This window comes from Aquarana catesbeiana, linkage group LG13 (genome assembly GCF_042186555.1).
Source record: "Aquarana catesbeiana isolate 2022-GZ linkage group LG13, ASM4218655v1, whole genome shotgun sequence".
Taxonomy (NCBI): domain Eukaryota; kingdom Metazoa; phylum Chordata; class Amphibia; order Anura; family Ranidae; genus Aquarana; species Aquarana catesbeiana.
This window is the reverse complement of record NC_133336.1, coordinates 85,649,713-85,669,702: the sequence shown is the minus strand read 5'-3', so window position 1 is coordinate 85,669,702 and position 19,990 is coordinate 85,649,713.

Genomic DNA, 19,990 nt, shown 5'->3' with positions numbered 1-19,990 from the left:
TGAGACTGTCTTAGAGGCAGGTATTTCCTCGCCTGAGGTTGTTTAACGAACCTGCTGATGGGTTTCTGCTGACTGTATTTTTTGTTCACTGTCTGTCATTCTTTGGGTTACGAAACTCAGCAGTCTAAAAGTGCTACATGCGTGAATGTATGGTCTCATCTCCAGACGAGCTGTCGGCCTCTGGGATGAGATAGTTTCCTTGTAGCAGTCGTTTATAGACGGGTGTACTCTAGGTTCAAGGAACCTTTGAGGGTTATCTCAGCTGCGGGCTTTGCAGTCTGAAAGCGTTACAGAGGACTCACCCCAAGAAGAGTTGTCGGCCTCTTGGTGTAGAGCTGTAGAAAAACGTCTATAAACGGGTTTATTTTTGCAGGGTGGTCTGCCCTTGCGTTTATCTTAGCCTGCTGAGGCTTTACGGTTCAGAGAGTGGCAGGTGTAATGTCCTGTCCTGAGTGTATTTGTGGTTTATTGTTTGATATACACGAGAGGGAGAAGGAGGCTACCCGAAGGATCTGTTGGGTCGCGGGCCGTAGCTCCTCACTACCCCTGATGTGTTTGTTCTTGTTCTGAGATTAACCGTACATTAGTCTTATGAGCTCCCACCGAAGGAATTTGCTGATAAGAGCGCTGAGAAAAATATTAACCCCTTGGTTGTACGAGAGAAAAAAGAAAGTGATTTTTCTCTTTTAAAAAAAAGGAAAAGAAAGTGATATTGCAAAGAAGATGTTGAAATAGTTAACAAAGTTGAAAGAAATGGCAAAAGTTATGTTGCTGAAGAGACAGGGAGAAAAATCCTGTGTGATAAAGAAAATTGGATAAAGGAAGTTAAGAAAGATGGCGATTGTATTATGTATGTATAGCTGATGATATGTTGGAACTTTAAACAAAGGAGGGGAGGGACAGCACTGCCCTCCGTCTAACAACCACTCCTTTCTCACCACCCAAGCACAACCCACTGTGACAACTCAGCCCGGCGGCCATCTTAGTGCACCCATGCCTTCACTTTCTACCCAGTCCAGTGCACTTCCTGCCGGCGGCCATCTTGGTACACCCAGTAAGCTTAAACAGCCTGTACCCAGCCCTCGCTGTTTTAAACCAAGATGGTTCATACCACACACCTGTCTTCCCCAATACGGGAGCATCACATTCCCAGGCCGGATATGTTAATGATGAAGAAGCATCTGAGTGGGAAGCCCGACAGCAGGCAGCAAGGCCACCCACTGATTTAACCCCCAATCCGGCTCCAGACTCTCAGTTCCGAGAGGATCTCAAACACATGCTGGCAACCGTAAAGAACAGTGCCTCTTGTCAGCCCCCGCCCCAACAACAGTCTCGGTTACCAGAAGGGGCACCAGTGATGTATGTCGCTTTTACTCTATCACAAGCAGCGGCCTTAGTGACAAGTCTGCCTGACCCAGAGAAGCAGCCAATTCCCTTCTACCACAGGATAGTGCAGATACAAGAAACTTACTCAGCTGCCTGGAGAGACTTGATCAGCCTATGCCAAATCAAAGCAGGATATGTCTTTTGGCCAGTCATGCAGATGGCCTTCAATGATGCCTGCCTGACAAGTGCCACTTCCTACACCTGAGCCGTGGAGTTCTGTGCACAACTCCACGACTGGGCAAAGGAGAAGTTGACGGATCAGAAGACCACAATCCAAGATATTACCCAAGATAAAGGGTAGTGTGTGAAGAAGTATCATGCTAGACTCATAAAGACACACACACACATGTTATCAACTGCTTTTGTTTCAGGGCTCAGAGAGGATATCAGAAAAGGCCTGATGGTGGCCCGCCCTGAATACCATTCAATGAAAATGTCTGATTTATTGTTGGTGGCCAGAGGTATAGAAAATCAAAAAGGTAAAAAACCAACGCCCCTCATGGTAACCCATGATGAAGATCCCGCCTACACTCGTCCACCACCACTGCCCAATACCAGGGTAAGGATCACCTGTTACAACTGTGGGAAACGGGGTCACATAAGGAAAGAATGCAGAGCCCCAAGATGTCCCAGACGAAAAACCTACCACTTTCCTCATTGACAGGGGTGCAGCCAAAAGTGTGTTGAGAGCGGTGAACCTGCCTAATAATTCTTTCCTTTCCACTTCCTGATTTGCTTGCCAGATTTGTGGTGTCCTCTACATGTCCCTTGAATCTACTAGGAGCTGATGTGTTGTCCAGACTACAGGCCTCAATCAGGACACGCCTGAAGGGGGGTGAAGTTACATACTCCCCTATCTTTAGAAGACTCATCTGCTTTGTGTTCTCTGCCTCTCCTGATGACACTTAATGAAGAAAAAAAAAAAAAAAAAAAACTTCAAGTTCAATACTGCAGGAAGTACTTGACAGAATCCCTGCGTGCCTATGGTCCACAGGACCGGGAGACAACGGTAACTTAAAGGTGCCACCAGTTTCAGTCAAGCTAAAAGAGGGCGCTTCATTGCCCCGGAAACCACAATAACCCCAAGAAGAGAATCCTAAAAAGAGAACCAGGTACCTACTGTGGATGCCTTTGACTGCAAAATACCTCACAGAGGTGGACCTTACAAACGTTTTCTTCAGTGTCCACCCTCACCCCTTCTGCTGGTACCTTTTCGCATTCATCCACGGAAAGAAACGGCAACATACCTAAACAGTTGTGCCACAAGGGGCACAGAACTTTCCAAGCCAGTTTGCAAAAGCTATGGCTATCATCCTTGACACATGACAAAAGGAACACCCGGAAGTGATTCTCTTCCAACATGTTGATGACCTTCTCTTTTGTGCAGCTGACTTACCCCCTCTTGAAGTCACCTCAGAAAGCCTGTTGTGCTATCTTGCCAACCAGGGCTGCAGAGCCTCAAAGCCCAAATTGCAGTGGTGCTCAACACCTGTCATTTTCCTTGGACTAATTTCCTAGTGCAGAGCATGGATTCCAGAAGCCTTCCTACTGATGCTCTGCAATCAGACCCTTCCAGATGTCTCCTGAAGAAATATCTAAAGTTTGAAACCCTTGAGTGCGCCACCCCCGGCGCTAGGGCTCCCAGCCTACGACAAAACGCTCAAGCTCTTTGTATCCGAACGTCTGGGACATGCTGCAGGTGTACTCACCCAATCACACGGCATCAGCCTACGCCCCATAGGATATTATTCCTGTCGGCTGGATGCGGTAGCAAGAGGAGGCCTATTGTGTCTGCGAGCTGGATTTGCTACACAAGACTTGCTTGACAAAACTTTGAACTTGGTCCTCGGACACTGCCTCGTTCTGCTTGTTCCCCATGACGTTGTTGCCATATTCAACCAAGATCCAGCCGAAACACTTGTCCACTACCAGACACTTGAGACTCCTGTGTTCCCTCCTACTGGACAGCATTACTCTATTAAGTTGTCAAACACTGAACCCTACCACCCTTCTTCCACTTCTCGAGGGGGGAAAGGAGGAGGAGGAGTAGAGTCTTGACTTGTTACCCCCGTGACCGCACAGGACACGCGGTCACCACTGAAAACACTGTTCTACAAGCTGAAGCCTTAACACCGGTGATGTCTACACAGGAGGCAGAGCTATAAGCACTTACTACAGCACGTAAATGGGCAGAGGGAAAAAGAGCCAACATTCATATGGACTCAAGATATGCTTTCAACATTGCCCATGATTATGGTGTTATCTAGGACAGAGGATTCCTGATGGCTGCAGGAACACCTGTGAAAAATTGATTGATGCCTTGCTTCTCCCAACCCAAGTGACTATTCTGAGTAAAAGCACACGACAAAATGAACTCAAAGGAAGCTTAAGACAATCATCGAGCCAATACAGCTGCTAAACAGACAGCTGGTGGTCCGCGGGAAGTGGACAGCAGGGTGGTAGAAGAAAACCACCCCGTGCTTACCTTACAGACTTTCCCAGTGGACAGAGTTTATCTAAAAGAACTACAGGAAACAGCAAGTCCGGATAAGAAGGAAAGCTGGAAACGGAGAGGAACAACTCTCAGAAATGGACTATTCGAGTGCAACAAGAAGCCTTGTCTACCCAGGAGTATGTACCCAGCCGTGGTGCAATGGGCACATGGAGCTGCCCACTTGACAAAGACTTTTATGAACTCTCTTATCAACAAGTGTTGCACCAAGAGTTACTCCACTGACCGACAGCTTCTGCAGATCATGCATTATCTGCACCAAATGTAACCCAGAATGCACAGAAGAAGCACCTGGCAAAAGCCCTATACCCCATTCCAGAGGATGCAAATTGATCATTCTCAAGTGCCAAGAAGTGGCAGATTCGAATACGCCCTAGTGGAAGTGGTCATGACTGCCAGGACCACAGCTAAGAAATTACTGAGTGAGATAGTATGTAGATTTGGGGTCCCAGAGGTGATATTGAGAGATCAGGGACCAGCCCTAACAACAACCCTTACTAAAGAGATTTGGGCAGCACTGGGGGTTCAGTTGGCACTACACATCCCATACCACCCTCAAAGTAGCGGGAAGGTAGAAAGGATGAATGGGACACTAAAAACAGGATGTTAAAGATGGCCCAAGAGACTAACATGAGTTGGCCAGACAGTTAGCCCATTGCCCTGTTCAGTGTCAGACACACCCCCAGGGGAAACATGCCCTATCCCCTTATGAAATTTTGTTTGGTTCAGCCCCCAGACTTGGTTGTTACTTTCCACAACAGTTACAGTTACAGTCTGATGTGTTGACTAATTATGTAACCACATTATCACGAGAATTAACCTGAATGCATGTCCAGGTGTTTTCTTCCATTCCAGATCCTGAATTAGATACAGGAACACACCAACTACTGTCTGGAGATCCTTGAGCCAAGTTATGATGGTCCATTCCAAGTTTTGCTGACCACAGCCACCTCAGTCAAGTTGGCCAGGAAGAACACCTGAATGCACGCTTATCACTGCAGGAGAGCGTGTTTTCGGGTGCTGCATATCCTTTTTCTGTTTGATCTAGGGGGGAGGGGCCCAGGAGGTGGCCATCACAAAAATGATAACATAATTACGTTTTGGTGTAACTCTTCAGGTACACATGTGACCACCTTTACCTTAGATTACTGTGACATAGTACCTTGTCCGTTTGACCCTTCATGGTGATGCCATTGGTACAGTGATATCCCTGACGGTAAGGACATATATGTATGCCACACAGACAGTTACTGAGGACAGAGTTGTGGCTTCTGTGGGGGCCAGTGGGTTGGAACACAGGGCCAGACTGGGCGACCACAGAGTGCATTAGACAAAAAAGATGAAAATAGAAAGCCCCATATCCTAACAAAAGATACCCCTGATACATACACTGACCCAGCACACAGTCAGAGGAGGAAGCGAGCAGCTCTCTCCGGAAGCTTTGATCCTCATGTATACATACATGTCATAGGGGTTACAAGGGGGGTCCCTGATGAGTTTAAAGCCAGGGATCTGGTAAAAGCTGGTTTTGAGTCTTTGATCCCCATAACAACTGTCAGCAAGAATGTAGATTGGATTAACTACATGTCATGGTTATGCAATAGAGTTTGTCGATCAGCATACCTGTCTCCATGTGTTCATCTCTAGAGACCAGCTGACCCTCACCTGACTGCTTTTGTAACCTCCCCTCTAAGCATGACCCCACCCCAGGCCCTATCAGGGAACCCTATATTAACCTGTGCACTGCAAGCCAGCAGTGCTGATCAACCACTGTGTGTTAGCCTCTATGTGTACTTGCTGTGTTTCCTACATCTGATTCCTGTTACCGACTTTGGCCTGTTCCCGACCATCCCTGTTTGCCTGTGACCCTGATGTTCCAGCCAGCTCCCTCCTTCCTCATCTCCTGTAGTCTACCGTGAGCGTGAGCTGTGAGACCCTGGGGACCGCGACCTGGAGCCAGACTGCAGCGCAGTCCATCCTCACCACTAGAGGCTCTGGTGAACACCCGCTGGCTCTTAGACTCCGCGCCCTGGGGAATCTATGCTCTAGCTCCCAGTGGGATCTGTGTCAGTGATCCAGTAGACCTGATTCCTGAACCTCCCAGGGTACAATCCGCAGCAGTCAGCCGTAGGGTCTACTACCTTGCGGTGCACTCCTGATCCCAACGGTGTGCATCTGTCACCCAGCCTCTAGGTGACCTGACACTACACATATTATAACCAACAGAGATTTGTAAATTACTCTAAAGATGCCCTCCAGGGAATTTCTGATCAGTTAGCCCCCACTTCCTACATGACATTCCAGGACCTGATGGCCTTAGACATGGTGTTAGCCGAGAAGGGGGGTGTCTGTAAAATGATAGAAAAAACAGGAACTTGCTGCACATACATTCCTGATAATACTGGCCCAAATGGTAAGGTTACTTTAGCTATAAAGAAATTAGAAGATCTGTCACTAGAGTTGAAGAAGAACTCAGGTATCACAGACCCATGGGACCAATATTTTAGCTGGATGAGTGGGTGGCAGAAGGTGCTCGCCCAGATACGGGTAACGGTATTAATAATCCTGGTCCTTTTAGCCCTGATTATATGCTGTATTCTACCTTTTGTAAAAAAGTTAATGAGCAAGGCTGTAGACAATAGCACACCTACATTTCTCCACCAAGAAGAAGAGGACCTCCTTATGATGGAAGATGACAAACCCTTCACTCCTCTACAGTCACTCCCTGTCCATAATCTCACAATCCTATAGGGTTATAGGGATAGATAGCGCCTGACTGCACCTCTCCAGCTGTATCGAGGAGGGAAGTGAACAGTTGCTGCCCAATTCTATATACAGCCTAAAAGAGTTGCTGAGGAGAAGGGCCAGGCTAAAAAGTAGGACCTTTAGTATTAGGGACAGAAAAGAGAAAATAGTCATTTTAGGGGGGATTGTGAAGGAATGTGATGTAGATAATAATAATAGTAATCTGAAAATGTCTATTTTCTTATGTGCATACATATTTTTCTCCTTACTCATTATATAAGTATACAGATTTGCTCTGTTCCTATATTTTCTCAAGATGGCGATTACCCCCTGCCTCCCACACATCAAAAGAATGCGGAACTGGAGATAAGACCAGAGAGAGCCAAACCTCGTTATGAAAATTATCCATCTTCTTTTCTATCTTAACCAATGAGATGTACCTATTAGACTGACATAGCAATGACGTATTTGTGTGTATAAAACATTAACACCGCCTTGAATAAATTAGAAGTGTAACAGTAACGAAACTGAGCGTGTCTCAGTGTGTTTACTTTTATATGCATGCATATCAACACTTTTCAAATTAGAGACAGCAGCAGATAACCTTGAGCTCGATTGGAGCTCTTAATCATTTCCATAACATAGTGAGTTCTGTTCTGATCAGTTGGGCAAGTGGTTCAATTAGAAGGGCGAATAGGAGAGGGGAGAGCAGGCATCCTTGTCATGTGCCACTTTCTATATGAAAGGGGTCAGACTTATAACCTGCATATTTAATATATGCTTGTGGTTTGGTATATAGTGCGGTAATCCATTTTATAAAGTTTGGGCCAAAACCCCACTTCTGCAAAGAGTATTGTAAGTATGGCCAGGAAACAGAATCAAAGGCTTTCCTGACATCAAGTGAGAGAAAGCAAGAAGGAATGCGACGAGTTTTAGCAATGTGTGCTAAAAGAACTACTCGACGCACATTATCACCGGCCTTACGTGTAGGCATAAAGCCTACTTGATCTCGATGTATAAGATTGCCAATGATACCGTTGAGACGGGCCGCTAAAATTTTTGCTAATATTTTGATATCTAGGCAGCACAGTGGTGTAGTGGGTAGCACTCTCGCCTGGCAGTAAAAAGGGTCGCTGGTTTGAATCCCAACCATAACACTACCTGACTGGAGTTTGCATGTTCTCCCTGTGCCTGCGTGGGTTTCCTCCGGGTGCTCCGGTTTCCTCCCACTCTCCAAAGACATACGGGTAGGTTAATTGGCTTCTGTTCAAAATTGGCCCTAGTATATGAATGTGAGTTGGGGACCTTTGATTGTGGGCTCCTTGAGGGTAGGGACTGATGTGGGTGTACGATGTATGTGTGGAGGGCTGTGTGAATTGGCAGTGCTATATGGGTACCTTAAATAAATAGGGATGATTGTAGACACACACCCACACTCACTCAGGTTGAACTGGATGGACTGGTGTCTTTATTCAACCTTACTAACTATGTATCTATGTAACTATGTAGATTCAGTAGGGAAATTTGTACAAGAAATGAGGATTCATCAGAATGAGGTTTAGGAATCATACAAATAATTGCCGTCAATGATTCCTGTCTAAGGCCTCTTTCACACGAACGATCCGTTCAGGTCCGCCTGTCAGTTTTTTAGGCGGTGACATGTCCGCTGACATCCGACCCACTCCAAGCCGAAAAAGTGTGACGGAGGAAAAACCTACTTTTCCATCCGTCTGCGGATCGGATTGTGTGACGACGGACTCTACGGTCCATCTTCATCCGATCCCCCATAGGGGATAGCGGCACTCTGACAGGTTCGTCGCTGCACAGTGTGCAGCGACAGACCTATCATGTGCTTGTTCTGTAGGGATCGACGGAGCGATCCCCCGCTGAGATGGGCTCCGTACATGGACACGTCCGTGCGAAAGAGCCCTAAAGGATTTATCCTCTAGTAGGACATTAAAGGCTTCGGACAAAAAAGGGGAGAGGATGTCCATGAAGGCTCGATAGTACAAAGTAGAATAACCATCAGGGCCTGGTCTTTTGTTTTTTTTTAATTCTTTAATAGCTTTTGCTACATCATCTGCTGTAATGGGAGTATCAAGTTGATTCTTTTGGGAAGGAGATATCTCAGGTAGGCTAATACGTGAAAAGAAAGAATCAGCCTCATTTGGATTAAATGTGCTTGTCGCCGAATATAGGGTTTCTAAATGGGAACAAAATTTATGGACAATTTTAAGGGGATTGCTAGTGTAAATGTCTTTTGACAATTTGAGTCTACAGGGGGTCCCCGGGTTACGAACAAGATAGGGACTGTAGGTTTGTTCTTAAGTCGAATTTGTTTGTAAGTCGGAACAGTACCTTTTTTTTCAGTGCAAATCCAGTCTTTTATTTATTTTTGTATAATTTTGTTATTTTTAATATTATTTTTCTTATTCTTTACTTTTTTAATTACTACTTTTTTATTTTATTAATTTAATTATTACTGTATTTCTTATTTTTTTTTTTTTTTTATCAATTTTTTTTCATTTAAACTTTATTGCTATCACACAGGAGAAAACAATTCCCTGTGTGATAGCAATTGGAGGTGTCAGGTTCTCTTTTTTGACCCTGTCACCTCCAAAACAGGAGTCCCAGCACTGTGTTAGATTTCCACAGCACAGCACAGCACAGCTCTCCCCTCTTACAGTTTACATGGCAGCAGGGACAGGAGACACCAGAGAGAGGGGAGCCGATGTGTTGATGTGTGATGGCACAGCAGGGAGATGGATGGATGGAGACAGCAGCAGTGTCTGTGATCCGAGTCCGGGCAGGCTGGCCGCAGTGCACCTCGGCGGGGCAGCGGCACAGGAAAGACCGGGGATCCTGGAGGCTTTACTAGGCCGCACTAGGCCGCGGCCACGACGGGCAGTTTTAGCGGCCTGGCAGGCCACCGGACCTTACCAGGCCTGTGGATGGGCAGGCCAGGAACGGAGGAACGGCTCAGTCAAGCAAGGAGAGGAAGATTCGGCCAGCAGTGACGTCATTCGGGCCCCGTTCGTAAGTAGGAGTTGTTCGCAACTCGGATGTTCGTAAGTCGGGGACCCCCTGTAATAGGTTTAAATGATTTGTTTATTGATTTAAGTGCGCATGCTAGATAGGTACCGGACTTATTAGATTTCATGTAAAAAGCATGTCTGGACCGATGCATGAATTTATCAGCAGATTCTGTAAGGAATAAATCGTATTCCATGCGTGCATTCTCTAGGTAGATTTTTGCATTTGGGGTGGGGTTATCTTGAAAGGCTCTAAAGGAAGCGTTAAACTCAGTTTCTAATTTTCTGGCAAGATTTCTGTACTCTCATTTAAGTATTGCAGATTGATGCTGAAATGTACCACGCAGCACAGGTTTGTGCGCCTCCCAGATTGTTAGCGGGGAGACGTCTAAACCTGCATTATGTGTTAAAGCGGAGGTCCGCTGAAAAAAAAATATTTCAAGCCAGCAGTTACAAATACTGCAGCTGCTGATTTTTAATATATGGACACTTACCTGTCCAGGGAGCCCGCGATGTCAGCCGTACGGCTTCACTTCCTGGTTCCCTACTGCGCATGTGCCAGTCGCGCTGTGCGTCCTCTCAGGTCCCTGCTGTGTTCTGGGGCCTGTGTGTCTCCCAGAATACAGCGGGGGGAGGACAGGGTAGGCGCCGGAGGTGGCATAGGTCACCGCAAGCGCCGCGGTGATCTATGCCAGGAAGTGGGAGCAAATACCTGTATTAGACAGGTATCTGCTCCCTCCTCCCCCCTGAAAGGTGCCAAATGTGACACCGGAGGGGGGGAGGAATCCAAAAAGTGGAAGTTCTGTGTGATGTACAACACGTACGACGAGCCGAGAAAAATGAAGTTCAATAGCCAGTGCGGCCCTTCTGCTTGATTCCAAGCATGCGTGGAACTTTGTGCGTCAGAATTGTGTACACACGATCGGAATTTACGACAACGGATTTTGTTATCGGAAAATTTGAGATCCAGACCCCAAATTTTGTGTGTCGGAAATTTCCACGGAAAATGTACGATGGAGCCTACACACTGTCGGAATTTCCGACAACAAGCTCCCACCGAACATTTTCCATCGGAAAATCCGATCGTGTGTACAGGGCATAAGAGTACAATTAAATATTATCTATAATAGCTGGGCATATGTGTCATTGAATGGTCAATACAGTTTGCTGAAAGCAGATACCAAAGCCCTTATTAAAGAAATATACTCAAGACATATATTTATAACAACTGCCTGAAATTAAACTTAGAAAATTAAATGAGAATTTGTGTATTATATCCATTTGCCTGGGTGCAACATACTGTCCCGACGTTTGGATGGTAGGGACCAAACTATCCAAATTTGTATTCAGTCTTTGGGAATACAAAAGGGGATATAAACTATTTTTAAAGGTAAGAGAAACAGAGAGTCAAGGCATAACTTTTGCAAAAGTTACTTCCAAACTAAAAGCTTAGATTAATTAACATTTGAAGAAATCTTGAAGAAATCTTGTCAGTCCATAGAATCTTCTTGGTCCAGAGGCGGGGAGCCAAAGTAGCCTCTTTTATGAGAATGCTGATTTCCATTCTTCCCCAAGGGCTGTGGTGGGCTGCGTTGAGAGGAAGTAGAAGCTGATCTTCGCTAGGTAGGAGCATTAGGAGGGCCGTCAGTTAAGTGTAGATCTTGGAGAACCTGCTGAAGTTCTCCTGGCGATCTGCACATGTATTTGGAACTCTAGTGGGTAAAATGGATGGAAAATGGGAAACCCCACTGGTATGCGATGTGGCGTTGCAGCTACATGAGCTTAGGTTTCATCGCCCGGCTTTTGGAGATTGTCAGTTGGGAAAGGTCTGCAAAAAGTTGGTAATTGTGACCCTGAAAGATTAAAGCATTTTTCTCTCTGGCCGCATTCAGAAGTTGCTCTTTCGTTCGATAAAAGTGCAATTTAGCAATTATATCACGCGGGGGGGCATTCCTTTTTTTTAGGTATAAGGGCTCGGTGTACTCTGTCCATTTCCAGACGTTCCAGTGGTATACCTGGCTGCAGCTCTTGAAATAGCGCTGTTACAGTAGATTGCAAATCTATAATTGTTTCAGGTATTCCCCTGATATGCAGATTAGATCGTCTGGCTCAATTCTCATAGTCTTCCAATCTCGTCTGCAGTGTTAAATTCTCCTCTTTGAGGTGTCATTTCAGTCATGTTTTCTTGAGCAGAGTTTTCAATCACATCCACTCTATATTCTAGTGCTGCAGTATGGTTTCCCAGCTCTCTAATTTCTTTAGTGAGGTTGTTAGTTAGTTGTTCTGATGTTTGTTTTAAAGCTCTATGTAACATTCTCTCAAACTGGTGGAGATTTTCGTGACTGAAATAGTTCTGTGTCTGAATCTCCTGGGGAGATGGGCTGTGATAGCTTTGGTTTAGGAGAGCGTCCTGAGGTACAGGTGGCTGAGGGGACCGGCGCCATTTTAGCTGCGGCCCGGGGCTGTGAGCCTCCACTGGCGGTATTTTTTACCCTTGTGCGAGCACTTCCCAGTACCATTTTGTGTCCGAATGTCCCTTCAGGCTCCCTGAGGTTAGTGGAAGGAGCTGTGCTGTTTTAAGCCGGCAGGCTGTCTGTGTGCGCCGGTTTCTCTCCCCTCACGGAGCAGAGCCCTAACAAGGCATGACCGTCTTGTCAGGCTCTGCGCATGCCGCCCTCATCTTGGCCAATATTTTAATGTATAAATTAATCTCTTCATTTATTATTGATATTGGCCTGAAGCTAGAGCAAAACGCTGGGTCTTTCCCATCCTTAAGGAGGACTGATATGTAGGCCATGAAAGCTTCCGAACGCATTTCTGTATCTCCTCCAATAGAGTTCAAATATTCCATTAAATATTGTGCCTGGGCATCCCCTTAGTCTGCCTGTAAAGTAACGCATCTTTCCCATGTTTATAATAGTACCGTAGCAAAATGACATTTCTAAAGGAAACAATGTCATTTAAAATTGGTTGCGACAATATACATAAAAAATAATTGAAAAAAACAGCGTGGGTCCCCCCCCAGTCCATACCAGGCACTTCGGGTCTGGTATGGATATTAAGGGGAACTCCACACCAAAATGTAAAAAAAAAATGGCGTGGGGCCCCCAAAACACCAGACCCTTATCCGAACATGCAACCTGGCAGGCCGCAGAAAAAGGAGGGGAGAGAGCGCCCCCCTGAACCGTACCAGGCCACATGCCCTCAACATGGGGAGGGTGCATTGTCCCCATGTTGATGGGGACAATGGCCTCACCCCCACAACCCATGCCTGGTGGTTGTGGGGGTCTGCGGGCGGGGGGCTTATCGGAATCTGGAAGGGGGACCCCAGATCCCGCCCCCCTCACCAAAAAAAGTGTCAAAAATTAAAAACAACAGGAGACAGTTTTTGACAATTCCTTTATTAAAAAAAAAAAAAAAAAAGTGTCCCCCGATGTCCATCCATCTTCAATCACGGCCCCAACAGACTCGAAAAATAGAAAAAAAAAAAGAAAATACTCAGCCTCCATGTCCCGCCGACTGCTGTCTTTTCGCTGTGACAGCTCTTATATAGGCAAGGGTGGGGCCATCCGCTGACGTAAACGGATGACCCCGCCCCCTCTGATAGCACGTGATGTCAGAAGGGGTGGAGTCACTCGGTTACATCACCGGGTGGCCCCTTCCTTACCTATATAACAGCTGTCACAGCCAAGAGACAGCAGTTTTTATTAATAAAGGACTTGTCTGCAAAGGCAGGATGAGTTCTACAACTTTATCCTTGTAACGTGGATCAAAAAGGGTTGCCAGACAGTAATGATCCCTCTCCTTGATACCACGAATCCTAGGGTCCTTTCGCAGGCTTTGAAAAATCAGGGAGGCCATGCAGCATAAGTTTGCAGAGGCATTTGATTCTGAGTTCTCTGGGTCACTAAGGATCACATTATCTGTAACTACCTCCTCCCAGCCACGTACAACTCCTTGGGTTTCTGGGGACTGAAAACCATCCCTTAAAGACTGCTGCATGTTATCCTCTACATGCATGCTGACACAATCCTCCTCCTCTTCTTCCTGTGCGTTTGGCTGGCCCACAGGAATGCTATCTGGATAAAGGGGACCTTGAGAGGAAAGGAAGTCCTCCTCTTGCTCCAGCTGTTCTGCCTCAAGTGCCCTGTCCATGATTCCACAAAGCCTTTGCTCCAGCAGGAAGACTAGAGGGACAGTGTCACTGATGCATGCATTGTCGCTGCTCACTCTCCTTGTGGCCTCCTCAAATGGTGACAGGACAGTGCATGCATCCTTGATCAGTAGCCACTGGCGTGGTGAAAAGAATCCAAGCTCCCCTGACCCTGTCCTGGTGCCATACTCGCACAGGTACTCATTGATGGCCCTCTTCTGTGTGTGCAGTCGCTGCAGCATTGCCAACGTTGAGTTCCACCTGGTGGACATGTCACAAATGAGAGTTGGTGGGCAGATTGCATTCCCTTTGAATGTCAGCCAACCGAGCACTGGCTTTGTATGACCGGTGGAAATGACCACAGACTTTTCTGGCCTGCCTCAGGAGATCTTGTAATTCTGGGTACCTGGTCAAGAACCGCTGCACCACCAAATTCAGGACGTGTGACAAACATGGAACGTGGGTTAAGTGTCCCTGTCGGAGGGCGGAGAGAAGGTTGGTGCCATTGTCGCATACAACCATTCCTGGCTGAAGCTGGTGTGGGGTCAACCACCTCTGAGCCTGCCCCTGCACAGCTAACAGAGTCTCTGCCCCAGTGTGGCTCCTGTCCCCTAGGCAGACCAACCCAAGTTCCGCATGGCATCTTTTAGCCTGACTGCTTGCGTAGCCCCTTGATCGCTTATGGAGTACTGTTGGTTCAGAGGACAATTCTGCAGAAGAGGACATAGAGGAAGAAGAAGAGGAGGGGGTGGAGCAGAGAGCTGTCCCCCGGAGGACATCCTATCTCCTCACTTTCCTCCTCTATTCTCTCAGGCACCCAAGTACAGTCAGTGACATCATCATCCCCTCCCTCCTCATCACTGGAGCAAATTTGGCAGTATGCTGCAGCTGGGGGGACATGACTGCCAGTTTCTTGCCCTTCTGTGGCACCCCCTTTCTCTAGGCTCACGTTACTCCCTTCCTCAACCTGGGAACCAACATCGGAGCCTTCAAATCGATGCACAACCCCCAGCAGCATGTAACCGACACTGTGGTCGAATAATTGTGGGGATTCTGCCGGGCATGATGGTGGGGCTACGAAGGAGTAACTGTGGACAAGGAGCCGGTGGAATAGGCCACTTTGGCAAGTGCAATGGAAGGCAAAGCCTGGGTGACAGAGGATGAGGAGGGCTTTGTTATCCACTCCAACTCTTCTGCATGTTGTGGTTCAATAACAAGGCCACCTGCAGAGGATGCACCATGTTCACGACCACCACTGTTGACTGTAGACACAAAGGCTGCTTGCCCTCTTTTAGTGGCCTGTTAGAGTCTGTCTCTCCTTGGTGACCTTCCGGACATGTTTTTTTTTGTAACACCGCACTACACTGTTTTATATACTGTGTACACTGCCTGAAGTGTATTAGAAACTATACACCACAGAATGCACTGTAAATATAGGCTACACTGAATGCAGAGTATATATATATACATATATATATATATATATATATATATATATATATATATATATATATATATATATATATATATATATATGTATATAGATAGATAGATAGATAGTATTCAGACCCTCTTAAATTTTTCACTCTTTGTTATATTGCAGCCATTTGCTAAAATCATTTAAGTTCATTTTTCCCCTCATTAATGTACACACCCCATATTGACAGAAAAACACAGAATTGTTGACATTTTTGCAGATTTAATAAAAAAGAAAAACTGAAATATCACATGGTCCTAAGTATTCAGACCCTTTGCTCAGTATTTAGTAGAAGCACCCTTTTGATCTAATACAGCCATGAGTCTTTTTGGGAAAGATGCAACAAGTTTTTCACACCTGGATTTGGGGAACCTCTGCCATTCTTCCTTGCAGATCCTCTCCAGTTCTGTCAGGTTGGATGGTAAACGTTGGTGGACAGCCATTTTTAGGTCTTTCCAGAGATGTTCAATTGGGTTTAAGTCAGGGCTCTGGCTGGGCCATTCAAGAACAGTTATGGAGTTGTTGTGAAGCCAGTCCTTCGTTATTTTAGCTGTGTGCTTCTGGTCATTATCTTGTTGGAAGGTAAACCTTCGGCCCAGTCTGAGGTTCTGAGCACTCTGGAGAAGGTTTTCGTCCAGGATATCCCTGTACTTGGCCGCGTTCATCTTTCCCTCGATTGCGACCAGTCATCCTGTCCCTGCAGCTGAAAAACACCCCCCACAGCATGATGCTGCCAACACCATGCTTCACTGTTGGGACTGTATTGGACAGGTGATGAGCAGTGCCTGGTTTTCTCCACTCATACCGCTTAGAATTTAGGCCAAAAAGTCTCATCAGACCAAAGAATCTTATTTTTCACCATCTTGGAGTCCTTCGGGTGTTTTTTTAGCAAACTCCATGCGGGCTTTCATGTGTCCTAATATAAAGTAAAAGTGTGGCGCTAAATGTGTGAAAAAATAAACAAGTGCCTACAACATGTGTGAATAGAAACAACCTGAAGTGACACTCCAAGGTGCCGAAACAAAAATAATATATAATGAAATATATACCAATCAACGACAATGCGACTGGACCAAGACCTCAAATCACACCAATCCAATAAAAGGTGCAATGTGAGACCTAAAGTATAAATTTAGGAGGTACACCAATGTTGATGAAAATACTTATAAAATTAAAAAATATGTAGCCATTATTATAACAAATCACTCACACATACATGGAGGATGTGAACAAAAAATAAGTGTGAAGTTGTATGTATGGACAAAGAAAAAAAGGCTTACATATTAGAATGCAAGAATGTGTGAACATATATAAAAAATAGAGAAAATATACTGAGCACTAATCCATGAGTGCATAAACAAAAAAAAGTCCATGTTGCTAACACCAAGGAGAGTTCACAGAGATACAGATATTAATATTCACAGATCTCTCATATGCTTCTCAAACTGCTCTGAGTGGCAAGATGATATTGGAATGGTTTCCTTCACAATGGTAATCGCAAACAGTAAAGAAGGTGAGGTACTCTTACCAGCAATGGTGGACTCACAAGCCATAAGCGGTGAGTCAAAAATGCTTAAACCGCCATATAGTGGATGACAGTGTGGATCTGGTCTAAGGCGATGGGATGTTCCTGCTGGAATGGAGACCTGGGCATCTGTCTGGATATCTTGTTTGTCGTCTTACTCCAAGGTGTATGCAAGCATCTCGATCAGGAGGACAATATTCAAAAAATGGAATAAAAAAGAGAGAGCCTCCACATGGTGTAAATCCAAAAACGAATATAGGGTTTATTAAAAAGAGGATCATCCAATATTCAATAAAAAAACATGACAATAGAATCGATTCCAAAATGTTAAAACAGCGTGGTAAAAAGTTTCTGGGATCAGCAAAGAGACCCTATGCGTTTCGTCTTAACCATTTCAGCCCCGGAAGGATTTACCCCCTTCCTGACCAGAGCACTTTTTACAATGTGGCACTGCGTCGCTTTAACTGCTAATTGCGCGGTTATGCAATGCTGTACCCAAACGAAATTTGCGTCCTTTTCTTCCCACAAATAGAGCTTTCTTTTGATGGTATTTGATCACCTCTGCCGTTTTTATTTTTTGCGCTATAAACGGAAAAAGCCGAAATTTTTGAAAAAAAATGATATTTTCTACTTTTTGTTATAAAAAGTCTTTAGTAAAAAAAATGTCAACAAGCGTATATTTATTGGTTTGCGCAAAAGTTATAGTATCTACAAACTAGGGTACATTTTCTGGAATTTACACAGCTTTTAGTTTATGACTGCCTATGTCATTTCTTGAGGTGCTAAAATGGAAGGGCAGTACAAAACCCCCACAAATGACCCCATTTTGGAAAGTAGACACCCCAAGGAAATTGCTGAGAGGCATGTTGAGCCCATTGAATATTAATTTTTTTGTCCCAAGTGATTGAATAATGACAAAAAAAAAAAAATTACAAAAAGTTGTTACTAAATTATATATTGCTCGCATAGGCCATGGGCTATGTGGAATTGCACCCCAAAATACATTTAGCTGCTTCTCCTGAGTATGGGGATACCACATGTGTGGGGCTTTTTGGGAGCCTAGCTGCGTACGGGGCCCCGAAAACCAAGCACCGCCTTCAGGATTTCTAAGGGCGTAAATTTTTGATTTCACTCCTCACTACCTATCACAGTTTTGAAGGCCATAAAATGCCAAGATGGCACAACCCCCCCCCCCAAATGACCCCATTTTGGAAAGTAGACACCCCAAGCTATTTGCTGAGAGGCATGTTGAGTCCATGGAATATTTTATATTTTGACACAAGTTGCGGGAAAGTGACCAATTTTTTTTTGTTGCACAAAGTTGTCACTAAATGATATATTGCTCACACAGGCCATGGGCATATGTGGAATTGCACCCCAAAATACATTTAGCTGCTTCTCCTGAGTATGGGGATACCACATGTGTGGGACTTTTTGGGAGCCTAGCCACGTACGGGGCCCCGAAAACCAAGCACCGCCTTCAGGATTTCTAAGGGCGTAAATTTTTGATTTCACTCCTCACTACCTATCACAGTTTTGAATGCCATAAAATGCCAAGATGGCACAAAACCCCCACAAATGACCCTATTTTGGAAAGTAGACACCCCAAGCTATTTGCTGAGAGGCATGTTGAGTACATGGAATATTTTATATTTTGACACAAGTTGCGGGAATGTGACAATTTTTTTTTTGTACAAAGTTGTCACTAAATGATATATTGCTCAAACATGCAATGGGCATATGTGGAATTACACCCCAAAAAACATTCTGCTGCTTCTCCTGAGTACAGGGATACCACATGTGTGGGACTTTTTGGGAGCCTAGCCGCCTACGGGGCCCCGCAACCAAGCACCGACTTCAGGATTTCTAAGGGCGTAAATTTTTGATTTCACTCCTCACTACCTATCACAGTTTTGAAGGCCATAAAATGCCAAGATGGCACAAACCCCCCCCAAATGACTCCATTTTGGAAAGTAGACACCCCAAGCTATTTGCTGAGAGGCATGTTGAGTCAATGGAATATTTTATATTTTGACACAAGTTGCGGGAAAGTGACATTTTTTTTTTTTTTCTTGCACAAAGTTGTCACTAAATGATATATTGCTCAAACATGCAGTGGGCATATGTGGAATTACACCCCAAAATACATTCTGCTGCTTCTCCGGAGTACGGGAATACCACATGTGTGGGACTTTTTGGGAGCCTAGCTGCATACGGGGCCCCGAAAACCAATCACCGCCTTCAGGATTTCTAAGGGCGTAAATTTTTGATTCACTCCTCACTATACCTCTCAGCAAATAGCTTGGGGTGTCTACTTTCCAAAATAGGGTCATTGGGGGGGGGGGGGTTGTGCCACCTGGGCATTCCATGGCCTCTGAAACTGTGATAGGCAGTGAAGAGTGAAATCAAAAATGTACTCCCTTAGAAAGCCTGAAGGCGGTGCTTGGTTTTCGGGGTCCTGTACGCGGCTAGGCTCCCAAAAAGTCTCACACATGTGGTATCCCCGTACTCAGGAGAAGCAACAGAATGTATTTTGGGGTGTAACTTCACATATTCCCATGGCATGCTTGAGCAATATATCATTTAATGACAACTTTGTGCAAAAAAAAAAAAAAAATTGTCTTTTTCCCGCAACTTGTGTCACAATATAAAATATTCCATGGACTCTACATGCCTCTCAGCAAATAGGTTGGGGTCTCTACTTTCCAAAATGGGGTAATTTGGGGGGTTTTAAACTGTCCTGGCATTTTATGCACAACATTTAGAAGCTTATGTCACACATCACCCACTCTTCTAACCACTTGAGGACACAGCCCTTTCTGACACTTTTTGTTTACATGAAAAAATTAATTTTTTTTGCAAGAAAATTACTTTGAACCCCAAACATTATATATTTTTTTAAAGCAAATGCCCTACAGATTAAAATGGTGGGTGTTTAATTTTTTTTTCACACAGTATTTGCGCAGCTATTTTTCAAACGCATTTTTTTGGGAAAAAACACACTTTTTAAAATTCTAATGCACTAAAACACACTATATTGCCCAAATGTTTGATGAAATAAAAAAGATGATCTTAGGCCGAGTACATGGATACCAAACATGACATGCTTTAAAATTGTGCACAAACGTGCAGTGGCGACAAACTAAATACATTTTTAAAA